Source organism: Macrobrachium rosenbergii, chromosome 49 (assembly GCF_040412425.1).
Source record: "Macrobrachium rosenbergii isolate ZJJX-2024 chromosome 49, ASM4041242v1, whole genome shotgun sequence".
NCBI lineage: Eukaryota > Metazoa > Arthropoda > Malacostraca > Decapoda > Palaemonidae > Macrobrachium > Macrobrachium rosenbergii.
This window is the reverse complement of record NC_089789.1, coordinates 34,461,154-34,476,541: the sequence shown is the minus strand read 5'-3', so window position 1 is coordinate 34,476,541 and position 15,388 is coordinate 34,461,154. Positions and strand designations below refer to the sequence as shown.

General features: G+C 33.2%; 1 long non-coding RNA gene across 1 annotated transcript in view; it reads right to left on the bottom strand.

Moving 5' to 3' along the window:
- The window catches only part of LOC136832432 (uncharacterized), a 199,920-nt gene extending 192,435 nt beyond the window's left edge, over positions 1–7,485 (bottom strand). Inside the window, exons 1-2 of the long non-coding RNA XR_010851201.1 lie at positions 7,355–7,485; positions 150–231 (exon numbers count right to left, since the gene is read on the bottom strand). This is a non-coding gene — a long non-coding RNA (uncharacterized lncRNA). The remainder of the gene's footprint in view (positions 1–149; positions 232–7,354) is intronic.
- Between the last annotated feature and the right edge of the window lie 7,903 nt (positions 7,486–15,388).

Below are 15,388 nucleotides of genomic sequence, written 5' to 3'. Positions count from 1 at the left end.
ATATCTTACAGCACAGGGATTCTTGGTTATAACTAACAGTGGCTGACTGATACGCAGCAGCTCTCAGTCCATGGACTGACAGGTGAAACAGTTTTACCAGAGGAAAAATAACATAATAATATTCCTTTAAAATAGATGCTATTACTTACCAGTATATGATGCTGTGTTCTCTGGGTTGTCAGCCAGCCAGAACTTCTAGAAGCTCAGGGGAAGAGGTGAAGGTAGGATGTCCTGGAATGAGAGACTGAAAATGAACGTGGCACCATGATATTCTTTATGGGGATAAAAGGTATTGAAAGGCACGATGACTCAGGAGAAGTGTTAGGTATTGATTGATTGATTGATTGATTATGAAATTTAGGTCTTGAATGCTTTGCTCATCAGGTTAGAAATCAAAGGTAACGCTGGGAGAAGAATTATGAATTATATATCTTAGAGGCATCCCTAACGTATTGTGTTAAAAATATATATTCCGTGGAGTCATCGTATTTTTCTCCTCTCGAGACAACACTAATCTTTCGTTTTAATTCAATTAAGTTCTCTCTCTCTCTCTCTCTCTCTCTCTCTCTCTCTCTCTCTCTCTCTATATATATATATATTTACATATATATATATATATATATATATATATATATATATATATATATATATATATATATATATATATATATATATATATATATATATATATATATATATATATATATATCAGAACATATATATATCAGATTACATATAATAAACAGAGACATAAACATAAACAGTTCTGATCGCCCTAATGAAACAACGGCACTTGATCGTCCCTCCTCCGAAATTACTGCTCCGGTTTGGCAGAATTATTAATATAGGTGTAAACTTATTTTCCTGTATTTCCATACAGAAGATTAATTAAATTTGCATACAATTAATGCAGATCTCTTTGCTATCGAATATCAAAGAGTTTTTCAATATTATTTGCTTCTTCATCAAAGCAAGGGTATTAATTATCAAGTGTAAAATGATCAATCAATTCCAACGAGTAAAAATGACGATGAAACAGATTCGCCATTTTCTGATCTTCCTGCCAACACGTTTCCGTTACGCTTGTCATTGCAGCTCTCGTTATCAACATTATCATCAACAGAACCGTTTAGACTTGGACATATAAAGAAAGTAACATAGAGGATTGTAAAATAGATTAAAAGACGAAAAGTATATGAATCCACTGCCATTTTAAAACATGGTCCTACCAAAAACTTCATACTTTTTATCATTCCAGCCTGTTGATGGGACGATTATTTCACTTTTTTTCGTGTTGTAAACGATGAGCAACAATCTATTGTAACCGCAATAACGTTAAGAGCCGGTAAGCAGCAGAGTCAAGCCGGTCTATGCAATTCAGTGGACACAGATTGATGAAAATATGAGAATGAAAATCATATTGACCTCCCGTCTTACTAATAACCTCATCAAATAATTTATTCAACTTTATGTATCGACTGCTGAATAAAAACAAGAATATAGCAAAGACATCAAGCAAATCTAATTTCGAAAAGGCTCCCTCATCCATCCATCTATATATATAGATAGATATATGTATGTATATATATATATATATATATATATATATATATATATATATATATATATATATATATATATATATATATATATATATATATATATATAATATAAATCCACAGGAGAAAGACAGGCAGAAGTTCAGTAGTACTAAGCGCTTTCACGTTTATTGACGCATCGTCGGGGTACGAATGAGACAAAAATATGAAGAAGGTTACATAGTAAACAAAAAAAGATCAAGAATACCAGATGGTCAATTGTCAAAGGGTAATAAACAGTAAGTTAATCCAGGATAATCCCGGATCGAGCTGTCACAAACTAAACCCAAGATCACACAAAAAGAAATACTAAAGTTTAGGCTTACAAAATCCAAAAACATGTATGACCTTGAATACCAGATGGTTAATTGCTAGGGGTTAAACAGAAAAAGGTTAATTCACGGTAAATCCAGGGATCACAGAAACATGGTCAAAACTAATCCAAATATATACTTAACCATAAGGCAAGGCTTCTTATATATATTCAAATTGCAGAAAATGTGATTGTGTGTGTGATTTCTATATATATATATATATATATATATATATATATATATATATATATATATATATATATATATATATATATATATATATACATCACATTTATATATGATAAACAAGCAGAAATTCAATTCAATATTACCGTAGTTAAGATATATCACGATTCACTTTTCATATTTTCCACGACGAAAACCATGATACGGTAACTGAGTTCCATGATTTCCAAACAATTTAATGTTCAGGCTTAGATTCGCTGTTTTTATTCACGTAACTAAAATTGAATTTCATATGTTTGTAGGGCACGTGGGATCTCTCTCGCCAATTGGCCTGAGTTTGTTTGTTCTCTTTCAAATTTCGGTGATTACATCGATTTCATCAAATATCTTTCATGGTATGGAACGTCATGTGAAGAGTGGCGATGTCACTCCACGAAATATGTCCATACAAAGAGTCCTAGACAATGCCAGTATTATGGAAAACTTAAAAACGTTTCAATGAGTTTTCACTTGCAGGGGGAAGAGTGTGATCGCCGATACGCCTTATGACGCGATCAACAATTACATATTTACTGCAGCTGATTAAAATGTAAAGTAACAAATATATACGTTGAAATTAAATTGCTTTGCTGTTTCATGAAGTTTATGAAGTCAAAGTTCGGAGTTGTAATCGTTTCTGTAACGTTCAATTCTTACGTCAGATTCTCTATTTCTGACTACATCTATTAAGTATACACCTCATTACATCTTACGATATCGAGTTACAAAATGACATTCTAATTGTCATTAACATTTTTCTTCCACAGCAACTCCCATAGGAAAGACTCCTGAACTCTCATCCTGATAATTCTTTATATAACTCAATCACTCCCGAAAACCACAGACCTTTCTCATTTTCTTTTTTTAGTCGTTCTTGCATAACTAATGAAGTAATTGTTTAATGGAGATAACAGGCAGAATGTGCAGACTAACAGCAAATTCTATACTAGATGTGGAACATTAATAAATCAACGAAATTCACAAACACAAAACCGAAAACATCACGGCACTGAAATTAAACTTCTTCCATTCACAAGTGGTATACAATTCCCGTGGATTTGCTCTTGCTATCGATCTTTCAACAGATGTGGTTCAAAATCATATTGCATTATAACTTTGAAGTTCATAAACTGTTTTTTTCTTTATTATAGCTGTCGTCTTCTTTTAGTCCTCTGCACTCTTGTCTTCATTTGAGCATTGGTAGCAAAAAATAACAAAAAAGCAGATGACAGCAAAAGGTCATATATATATATATATATAAAATAATCAACATTCATACGAATTTTATAATACATACTGTATATGTATATGCATGTATATGTATATATATATATATATATATATATATATATATATATATATAATCAACATAAATTCATATGAATTTTAAGTATATATAAATTATACGTATATATATATATATATATATATATATATATATATATATATATATATATATATATATGTATATATACTTTATATACATATGTACATATATACTGTATATATATATATATATATATATATATATATATATATATATATATATATATACTATATATATATATATATATATATATATATATATATATATATATATATATATATATATATACAATGACCACAGCCGACCACCTAAAGCCGTAGGAAAATTAACATTACCAACACATGACGGGCAACATTATTGGTTAAGAGAGAAACGAGACAACAGCCTTCATAGCAAAGAACATCTCTTACAGTAGTTAAATGATGTCTCCCACTCATTATCATTCAGCTGGTGCAATCAATATCCCATTAACATTTCTGAAACTTTCTAATACTCAGGAAAATTATAATAAAAAATTATCACTTGTCCAATTCAACGTACTGCTGAGACCTTTAAAAATGTTGTTGTATAGTTTTACGAAGTATGTAACAGCCAGATATTTTTCAGAATACCTGAAATACTTATCTAAAATAAAAACATTTGTCAATAACATCCATTACGTGCTGGACCAATGTGTTTCGTACACTTGTTAAGGTATTTAATTTTCAACACATCCAGGACAAAAATCACTTAGGGGTTCATCTAATTTATATTGAAGAATACACTCCCTAGGTGATGATTCACACCCAAACATACATACATACATATATACATATATATGTGTGTGTGAGTGTTTATGTACATATACACATATTTATTATATACAGATATATGTATATATATATATATATATATATATATATATATATATATATATATACATACAGTATATATATATATATATATATATATATATATATATATATATATATATATATACATACTAGATATACACATGCATAATTAATAATTTTCCTTTCGCTCGACTTTATTCTACACTAAGTATATATATATATATATATATATATATATATATTGGACTAATATAATACCGATGTATAAAAAGTATAACTAAATCACTGCTGATGCTCATCAGAGGCACACTTGAGTTTTAAGGAATCGTGTCTAATCCTGGAATCGAACGCAGGCTAATCGGTTGTGAGCAAGACATATTAATTAATCACCACTGCCCCATGAGGACAACAGAGAGAGAGAGAGAGAGAAAGAGAGAGAGAGAGAGAGAGAGAGAGAGAGAGAGAGAATAAAACAATTTCGTCTATTCGATGCAATCAAATTCGGAAAGGAAAAAAATCAAGAGAAGCAAAACTAGATGATAAACGAGAAGAATTGCCAACTAAACAGCAAATATAAATAAAGAAATAAAGTAAAAAAATAGATAAACAGATAAATAAATAAATAAATGAAACAAACCATACGGACACGCATCAAAGTCAAGTCCGACCGAGAAAATCACTTGGCGGCCGCCGTCGGCGAAGTGTCATTCCAAATTAAGTTTCACAATGGAATAACAGAATCTCCCCCAAAACTTTCCTCATTTGCCGCACATGAATAAAACATCAACAGATGACGCGTTTGTCAAGGGCGGTCCGTATCTCCGGCGACAGGAGGCAACGGGCCTGACAGGTGATATTAGTGTGATAATTGATACGACTGTGTACGACATCAGATTTCCCGGTGGAAGGATGCTGCTGCCTCTGCTGCTGTTGCCAGAGATACGATAATATTCATTCCAGGTTTCTTGAGACATAACGCACAAAAGCGTTGCGTCGAAGAAAACAATTCTTCACCCAGATCGCAACCCGAGATTATTTCGGGAGAAATTACAAATTTATATTAGAAAACGTCCTCCGAAGAATTTCTGAAGGATCAGCATGGGCAAAAGAGTAGTTGAAAGCCTTGGATAAGCGTATTTCATCCAAGCGTCTAACCCAGTATACTTGCTTTTCATAAGTAATCTATTTTTTTTTTCTTCTTTAATAATTGATTGATATGAACTCAGACGTTTTATTTTCAACTTCTTACACTTAAAAGGTTACCTTATAGCTTTCCATGTACAAAGCGTTATCAAAAGAAAAAAAAAAAAAGCTTGTAATTCTTATAGTACAATCTTTGGTTTCCCCTGATGATCGTCAGTGAACTTCCCATACAATATTTGTCATCTTTTCAAGTTGCCCTAAACTGTAACTGCTTGTTCTCATGAAAAACCACTTCTTTGCCATCTCCTAGGAATAGAACAGAATACAGAACTTAGGACAAAGGCCAAGCGCTGGAACCTATGAGGTCATTCCGCGCAGAAACGGAAATTGAGAGTAAAAAAGTTTGAAAGGTGTAACAGGAGGAAAACCTCGCAGTTGCACTATGAATCAATTGTTAGGAGAGGGTAGAGAATAAGATGGAAGAAAGAGAATATGAACGGAGGTACAGTAAAAGGAATGAACGGGCTTGCAGCTAGGGGCCGTTGGGACGCTGCAAAGAACTTTGCGTAATGACTACAGTGGAAAGCATGAGGTGCACTGACGGCACTATCGCCCCTACGGAAGCAATCTCCTAGTTTACAGCATAAATTCAACTAAGACCAAAATATCTGAAAACTCCCTGATCTTTCACCTCCTGTTATACTCTCAGAGTATCACAACCTTCAATCAGATCATCAACTGAATCTTATTCGAGAAAGTCAGGACTTTTGGTGACTTAGGATTTGATCCCTCTACAAACATTTCTTTTCTTTTCATCAGTGGTCACTTCTACATTTTATGAATGTGATGGTACTCTTGTGGTGATTTGAATACTGGCTTTGCAATCCCTGTAAGGGGAAAAAATCTCGGCTTCACTCAACGATTCTGATATTCCCTCGACCTTGACAAAGATTTGAGCAAAACTGCAAACTAAGTCCTTCTGAGCCATCATTATTTTGGTCTTACATGCACTGAAGAATGTCTCGTGAGGCTTACACCTTAGCTCTGGCTAGTATTGCCAGTAAGAATTTGGTTTTACTCTTTAATAACTCTGTGCCTATCTGCGAAGCTGCTTCTATCTGTACTTTTCTCATTGTAAAGGAGGCTTTCCACTGACCACGCAATGGCGATTAATTACAAGGTTTTCCGTCTACTTCATTAATCACCTCATGCTTCGAGCTTCAATTCGTTTCAAATAAGTTGTAGGAAAACAGCTTCCTGCTTATCTTGTAGATATTTCTTTCAGTTTGGTCTTGGGAAACTTATCAAACGTATCCAGCTTCCAATTTCACAGTCGTGCTGTGCAAACCAAACTTAAAAACATTCGCCCATACTGCTTGAACTGATCTGAACTGAATGTCGAATTTAGGCCAAAGTAGTTTCATGCAACAAACAGATCCCTCAATCATGACAGTAATACCTACTAGCAACAGACCCAGATCGTTATCGAGAATAATGTATAGGATTCTATATTGCTTGCGGACAGAAAACTGACCAAATCTCAGAATAGACCTGCCGCGTTCATCAGTATCACTTCAGGCGAGTCAGATTACACGGCCAGCACAGAAGTTACCAGTTAAAACAGCGAGACAGATGCCTTGCCGGTCAATGGACTGATCGAAGCAAATCTTTTTTCTTAAAAACTATTCCAAAAAAAAACTGTCACGCTGGCGTTGCAATGTACTACAGAAGCATACATTATACTTGCTAAAAAAATCACAAATAATTTCATCACTCATAATAAAACGTCAAAAGGCTTTTGACATTCCAATACTGACCTTAAAAATGTGCATTTTATAAGAAAGAAAAACATTAACACAGGGAACCGTACATTTTGGTACAGCAACTTAACCAAATTTAACATTGATAACTTACTAGAAATATGAAGTTCTCGCAACAAACAGCATGCACTGTAGTGAGCAGCTGCTTCTCTGCGGGTCAAATGACAATGAAGACAATTGAAACACCATGTCACTGGCAAGACCATGCAACCAGCCAAGGATTCTGTAAGATACAGAACATGCTTCATTAAACACTTTTAGTAATACATTTGGACTGAATAGGTTCCCAGTCCTAGCTGAGGAAATAAAAGCTATGGCTCATTACACCCACTACAGTGACACCAAACTGAAATGCTGAGCTTCTATATTGCTTCATCATCAGAATAGCTGTACACTGAAAGGCTGATAATAATCCTGTTTAATTTCATATATAAAAAGTCGTTACTACTATATATTCAAGTAGTTGTTTGGATTCAATTTTGTTACTGTTCATCTGATATGTAACTAATAAAATGATAGAGTAATGTAAGTCAAAGAAACGTATGCTAATAAAAGATGTAAGTACTGGAACAATATATATATATATATATATATATATATATATATATATATATATATATATATATATATAGATTTATATATATACTGTATGTGTATGTATATATATATATATATATATATATATATATATATAAATGTTACTCATTTTGATGATTTGAATTATAAGGAAAACAAATCGGAATATTTATGCATCTATTCATTAGGTGAAATGACCTTACTTACTCTAATTTCCTTAACAACTGAAATTAATTCCATTATCATCAATGCCGTACAACACTAAAGCAATTCTTGTTGAATTTTATAATCTAATTACATTTTTGTCTATTTATTTATTCTGTTGATTATTTTTTCTAACAAATGATCTCTTCTTTCTGTATTTCGTATTACCTTCTGTTACCTCTTTCAAATGAACACCCTATTCTTTGGAAGCTTGAATTTCAAGTCATTGGCACCAGCTGGTCTTGTTCCATAAGAATAGGCCTTATCTTCTAAATAATAATAATAATAATAATAATAATAATAATAATAATAATAATAATAATAATAATAATAATAATAATAATAAGGATGCTCTCGACATTCTTGTTAAAACAGCATACAAAACAGCATATTTACATTACAAATCCTTTAATACCACCATATTTCGCCCGAAATGTACTTATTACCAATTCCCCACCTCATATCACTCATAAATGACCTCCTCATCAAAGTAATGAGACGCATCATCCCTCACTCCTTTGCATTCGGCCCCAAGAACAAAACTAAGATTTACATTTATTACCAACAAAAGACGAAACCATTCCCTCCTTTAAAGAAGGCATCAGATCATGCCATAATTAAACAGGTTAATAATAAGGAAAGAGCAAGGTTACGTCTTTGGTAATGATAACTGACCCTAAAAAAAAAAATGAATGAATAAATAAGTGAAACTGGGTCGTTGAAGGAATTGCGTCTTCCGTATAACGACGTCGTATCGACTACCATCATGCGGGAATTACGTTACATAGGGGGTCGGTAATTGATTCGCTCGTCTTCTATTGCCTTCCATTTAATCAACTGATCTTTAATTAGCTTCTTGATGGAGTTATTTTCCGTCTCCAATTTCCCTTCCTGTCCTTTAATGGGTGCGATAACGGCGCTGATGTCACGCCGAGGGATGTCATAATCTATCTCATTAGCCATGAGATGAAACACAATATGGAAAAAAAAAGTTAAGGAGGGAAGAATGGCTTGAATAAATGAACAGCTCTTTGTTTAGGTGATTAAGTACCCCATATGCAGGGAGCAGAGAGAGAGAGAGAGAGAGAGAGAGAGAGAGAGAGAGAGAGGATTTTTTGGGGAAAACATATTTTGGTAACCGAAGATGTCAAAAACCACAATCAGTACCGCCAACTAAACTCTTTCCACATGTATTATGGTCAAAACCACTTACAGCATACCATGAGCTAGAAAAATATACGGTTCACATATTTGGTGGGAAATTTGTATATCATACAATTCTAGACACTCCTTGTTAATAAAATATAAAAGTATACAGTTTCGGTTTGCCTAAGCTAGACTATCACGGGCTCTAGATTCTGTAAATTAAGCGAATAAAAAATTTGGTTTGCGGCAATAATAAGGTTAAAAACGCACAAAAAACATGTAAACTGCCAGAAAATTAATATATCAACAACCTACCTACTTGCTACCTTTCTTAAATCATAAGAATGAAGTTAGTAGTAACATTAACAGTAAATATGCACAAAACTCAAGGTAAACAATCCAAAAATTATATTCTTCATGAACAGTATAGGTGAAAATTCATATATTATATACTGTAATCACCTACAATTTATTTATAAGGTTAGTCTATACTGGTTAGGCTAAGGCTATTATAAGCTTGCAACTGTTACCAACTTCCACACCAAAACTTGGCCTCAGGCTGAGCTAAGCTAGGCTGTTAAAACATCCAGGTGGGCACAGCATTTGCAGGCTTGCAGCAATTATATTTTAATGTTAGGTTAGACTAGGCTAGACTAGGTTAATTTGTCAAACCAACTAGGCAACTTGAACAACACGCCCTAAGCCTAGAATAAGTTAAACGCCTTCTTGAAGATACTTAATCTCTAGCTTAAGATTATTTACAAGATTGTTAAACACCCAGAGATAATTACAATATTAGACCAAGCTATCCAAGATCAGAGACCTACAGCAGAAACTGTAATATTAGGCTACTTTAATTTCTCACCCATTACATGAACCATATGTGTGTTTCTAATTGGTAATCTGACCACTACTGCTGGTGCAAGACACTCATTTTTGTGTTTCCCTAGCCCACTACATATAGTGTAATGATAACAAGGGTACCACAGTGGGAAATTTGTGATTTTAGGGTGGCAATAAGCAAAAATGGGTAAACTGTATTCACAGTAAAAAGTTTAAAATCCATTAAACACTAAAAACATGAAAAGCAGTCTGAAAAATATGCTGTAATAAGCACCAATCACAATACACATGAAAGAGAACAAAGATTTAAAATGAGAGGTACAGATATGCATCCTACACTACTTTTCATAGCCTAACCTAACTTGGTGGGCCAGGTCCTATCTGACCTGAGGGCACCCCTGACCTAACCTGACACAGAGTAAATTACAAGGATGTATCCTACCCCAAACTTAGGTGCAGGGTTGTACCAGACCAGAAGGTCCACCTAACCTGAAAAACAGAAATTCATCCTAACATACCATTCCCCTTTGCATACAGTACCAACATCATGTAAGTTCATCCTGTCTCAGTCTGGGTACATTAATCAATTCAACTGAAAGAGGCATTTATTTCTGACAGACGAAACATTCATTAGTGAAAGGGATTCTGGTACTTCCATATGGATAATGAGCAATTGGCTATTGATTTTGTATATAAAATTAAATGTACATGTGCTAGGTTAATTTATTCCATACCATGTCCGTGAAGAGACCTAACACTTTCAAAAAAACAAAAATATAGGCCTACCTACAATATGATACAAGCATGAAGACTTTTCCCAATAGATACCTAAATTATCTTTCACCTGACCTTCCCTTAAGGGAAAACAAATTGAATTATCCCTCTTTCGACCACTTTTTACATTTAATTCCGTGCTGTATGGGACCAAAGGATCATAGCACAGTATTACCGTATAAGTTAGGCTAGCCTCGTATTTTTAGTTAGGCTAGGCTAATTCTTAGTATGGCTTTCAGTCAAAACAATATTCTCTTTTTTTTTAAAGACTAACAGCAGGTACCTAGTAAACAAATTTAATGCTTTATTGGTTACACTTCACACGGGCAACCCACAGTCTGCTATGATTTAGCAATTACATGATACGGTAAAACGCAAAGGCGACGCCCGCCGGAAGATATTGATAATATCAATGTAATTGTTTGGTTATAAAGTATAGAAAATGGTATATAGACGATAATTTGAGAAATGTACCGAAACAATGAGAAATTTGCCGTCTTTTGTCGATGTTTTTCTTTCATCCCCGAGGGGTTGGTACTCGACACGAGGCCCTGCGGAGCTTCCACCTTGCCTAGCGACAGCCCCTCAGTTATGAACGTACAAAAATGAACGAAAGACGTTAAATTACTCATTATCTCGGTACATTTCTCAAATTATCTCACCTGAGCTGCATTATACAAACCCTTGTCTATATTGTTTAATAAAAAAAAAAAAATTATATTAATAAACGATATCTTCGTGCGGCTGTCACCCACTACAAAATTCAACAAGCACACACTGCTATCAATGATTAATGCTATTACATACAGTAGTAGAAATAGTTTAACTTACACGAAAGTTAACGAAAATTATCTTTGATCGTCCACAAATACACCAAAATAGCATACTAATGGCTAACTGTGACATCACAATAACCTCGACGGGGCATAGGGTAGCCTATTTGTATACATCAAATAATGCTCTCTCAACGGTCATAAATGCCCGTGATACCCGATTTTGCTGAAGAAAAAAGTTTCACCATCATATATGGGTAAATCAATACTCTGTTTATAATAGCACAATAAACAGTATCAGTTTTGTGTACGTGTTTACACTCCTCTCAGTCAGGCAATAACTTCTGCATTTATCCGAATAATGAGGAAATTATGAATAAGATTTTGCTCACGCTTTAAACCGTCTACCATATGCCCATTAATAGTAGCTTGCCTCTGCTTGTTTCAGAGGGGCTATCAAAAACGCAGACTAACGAAACCTGACAAACGAATCTACTAACGTTCTGGTATCCAAAGCTTAAATAGAACTTAAACTATAGTTGGTTCCATACCCTCCATTCCGCTTATGGCGCATGCGCAAGGGTAGCACGTGATTGGCTTGACAATCAACGCTCCCGATATCATTGGCTTATTTGATGATATTATAATAATTTCTCAAATAACGCACTTGAATGTTTCTATAGACAAAGATCCATCGCCCCTTTTGATATACATCATGAAAACTTCAATATGTATTCATAATATAAAAAAAAAGCACTCGGAAGACGAGATTGTATCAGACGGTCTCCTCATATCAAACACAATCGAACGATGCTCAAAAACTGTTAAAATCATAACATTTTCTTATCATTCAAATTTTATTCTACATTACGTACAGTTCCACTGTACGTATATAAAAATAACTTTATTACGATATCATAGTCATATCTACGTCTGTAAACTGAAAAATAACCTTTAACATTGTTAACCGCTAAACCATGAAGCATGGACTAATGAGGCTAGGCCTATGTTACTGCTAGGCCTATGACCTTTTATAAACACTGATTCCGCCACTTTTTATTTACTTTTACTGGTTCCAATTTCCACCAATGGAGTGTAAAATTGTATTTTAGCCTTTTTATAGTGATCAACATTCATGGGTTTAAACATTTCAATTGTTTCAAAATTACTTTTTATAATTACATTTATTTATTCATTCTGTCTAATCATTGCTATCATTCCATGTTATAACTGAAATTTCCCGCCTTCCAACCACCTTTCCCAGGCCCTAGACAGCATCAAAGACAACAATATTTCTTGCTTATTTGAACATTAACCTGCTCAATTATTATTCATGCAAAATATTAAGATGCGCTTATTCGCACTCTCACAGCCATTGTGTACCTGCGATGAGTTGATAATAATAGTTTCAAGACCATTGTTCGTTTGCGTTTGAGTTGAGTAGACTGTTCGTTCCAAGCTCGTAATTCGTGTGATTTTGCTGTTATAATCGACATAAATCGGCATGTTAGTGATCTAAATAATAAGGGGTGAGGAATTTTCGTATATTCAGGCATTCTGATGTTATTACTGAGGAAATACTTTGTACCTTTATCACAGTAAGCCTAAGATAACGGAAACACTGATTTCAGCCAATCGAGAGCTCGCTATGCGTCTGCCACATCTACCTAAAACCCGTTGGTCAGAGGACAGATGAAATGAAACCGATTATATTAATATATATATATATATATATATATATATATATATATATATAATATTGTGTTATGCATTTCACAAATACACAAAAGCGTAAATTTACATAGACAAAACCTTATGTACACGATGCGATTGTACAGTACATAAATTATATACATTTTAATAAAATGCAATTTCTTTGGTATTTTGCATCGAAACCCTTTTTTATTTATGTTTTTAGTAATTAACTATTAAAACATTATGCAAAGTTTCTAGCGCTCTCGGCGTTGCCCTAAGAGGGTCATGGACATTCTCTTTGTTTTCAAGTGGCCGGAGCAGATTCCTTTGAATCAAAGTGAATTTCATAGTCCTCTGCTCTTACGCAGCTGTCAGCCAGTCGCGTCCTTTGGGTCTGAAGTGGTGGAGGAGGGGGAGGAAGAGGAGGAGGAGGAGGAAGGAGCTGGTTCTCGGGCGCTTTTTATTCCCCTGAATTTCTGACGTTATTCTAGCAGAGTGGCTGAAAGTTTTGCTTTGAGTCCTTGCGCCCTAAATTGTCTTTGATTCTTATCCTTTGAAGTGAATCCGTAGTAGAGCTTTTTTTTTTCTCTCTCTCTCTCTCCTGCTGTCTGTTTGACGTTTTGTTGAGGACTGTTTATTTTTTTTTATTTTTTTGCTCCTTTAGTGGAAAATTGTTTCAACAACCCACTTATTAGGATGTAATTTGGAACGAGTGAATTTTGGTTCGGAGTTCCATGCAACTGTTTATGAAGTTGGTGCTGTCACGTTATGTTGATTCACAGGATGGAAACAGAAATATGAGGAATTGTCTTTTGGAATTAATTCTATAAGGAGTTTTTCTTTGTGGCACATCTGTAAATTTTGGGATATATGAATCTGTGGAATTACAGTGTCAATTAATGTGGCCAACATATTGGTAACAATTCCTAGCAATATTTACCAGAAGTATGAAGGTGTATCAATTCACATAAATGTAAAATATTGCTGAATCTATATTTGTTGATTTGGCAGAGAAAGTATTACTTGAAAGAAAGATTTAATTTTCCTTATGCGCTTTCGAAGATTCATAATGGTTCAGTTTATTCAGTAATATATTTGAAACCTCTGAGCAAAAAAATTTTTTTTATTTCTAATCTTCTAAATACCTCCCAATACTGTACCTTTTATTGATCAATATAAGGAAATCTTCCCTAATGTTTAGTGACTAAAGATAAACGAATGAGACCCGCAGTACTGTATCAATTGTTTGACATCAATAATATTGTTAGAGTCCACTTAAATATAAGTCGCCTTACCTATGTTTTGTAACATTCCCCTTCAAAATATTAGTTCCATTCCTTGTCTTATATATATATATATATATATATATATATATATATATATATATATATATATATATATATATATATATATATATATATATATATATATATATTTTAGAACAATGGTTTCAGTACAAAGTATTACGTTCTATAATGCGTTGATCTTCATATGGTTTTTAATTAATTTCTGAATGATACTTGTTCATATCGAACATTATATTTTCCATTCTACTTCCCGTTACTATATATATATATATATATATATATATATATATATATATATATATATATATATATATATATATATATATATATATATATATATATATATATATATATATATAGGTTGCTGTACAGTGTACAGTACTAAATACAACTTACTTAACAGCTTCAATTTAGTTCCTGCTGAATCCAGTTGCATTACAACTGTAATCTCATCAATGTAAATGGTTCCCATTTATTATCAAGAATCATCAAGGGGTTATTACTTACACTATGCAATTAAGGAGTCTTCATTACTGTCGTTTATTCGATATCGTTTTGTGGATCAAAGTTTTTTTTTTTAATTTATAACGGCTTTGTTACCTTGATCGGCTAGTATAGGATTCGGAAATGCCTTACCTTTGAGTTAAATGAGTAATTACATTTAATATCCAGTAACTAAGGAACTTGAAACAACCACGATTAACGGACTGTATACGTTATATATATATATATATATATATATATATATATATATATATATATATATATATATATATATATATATATATATACATATATATATATATATAT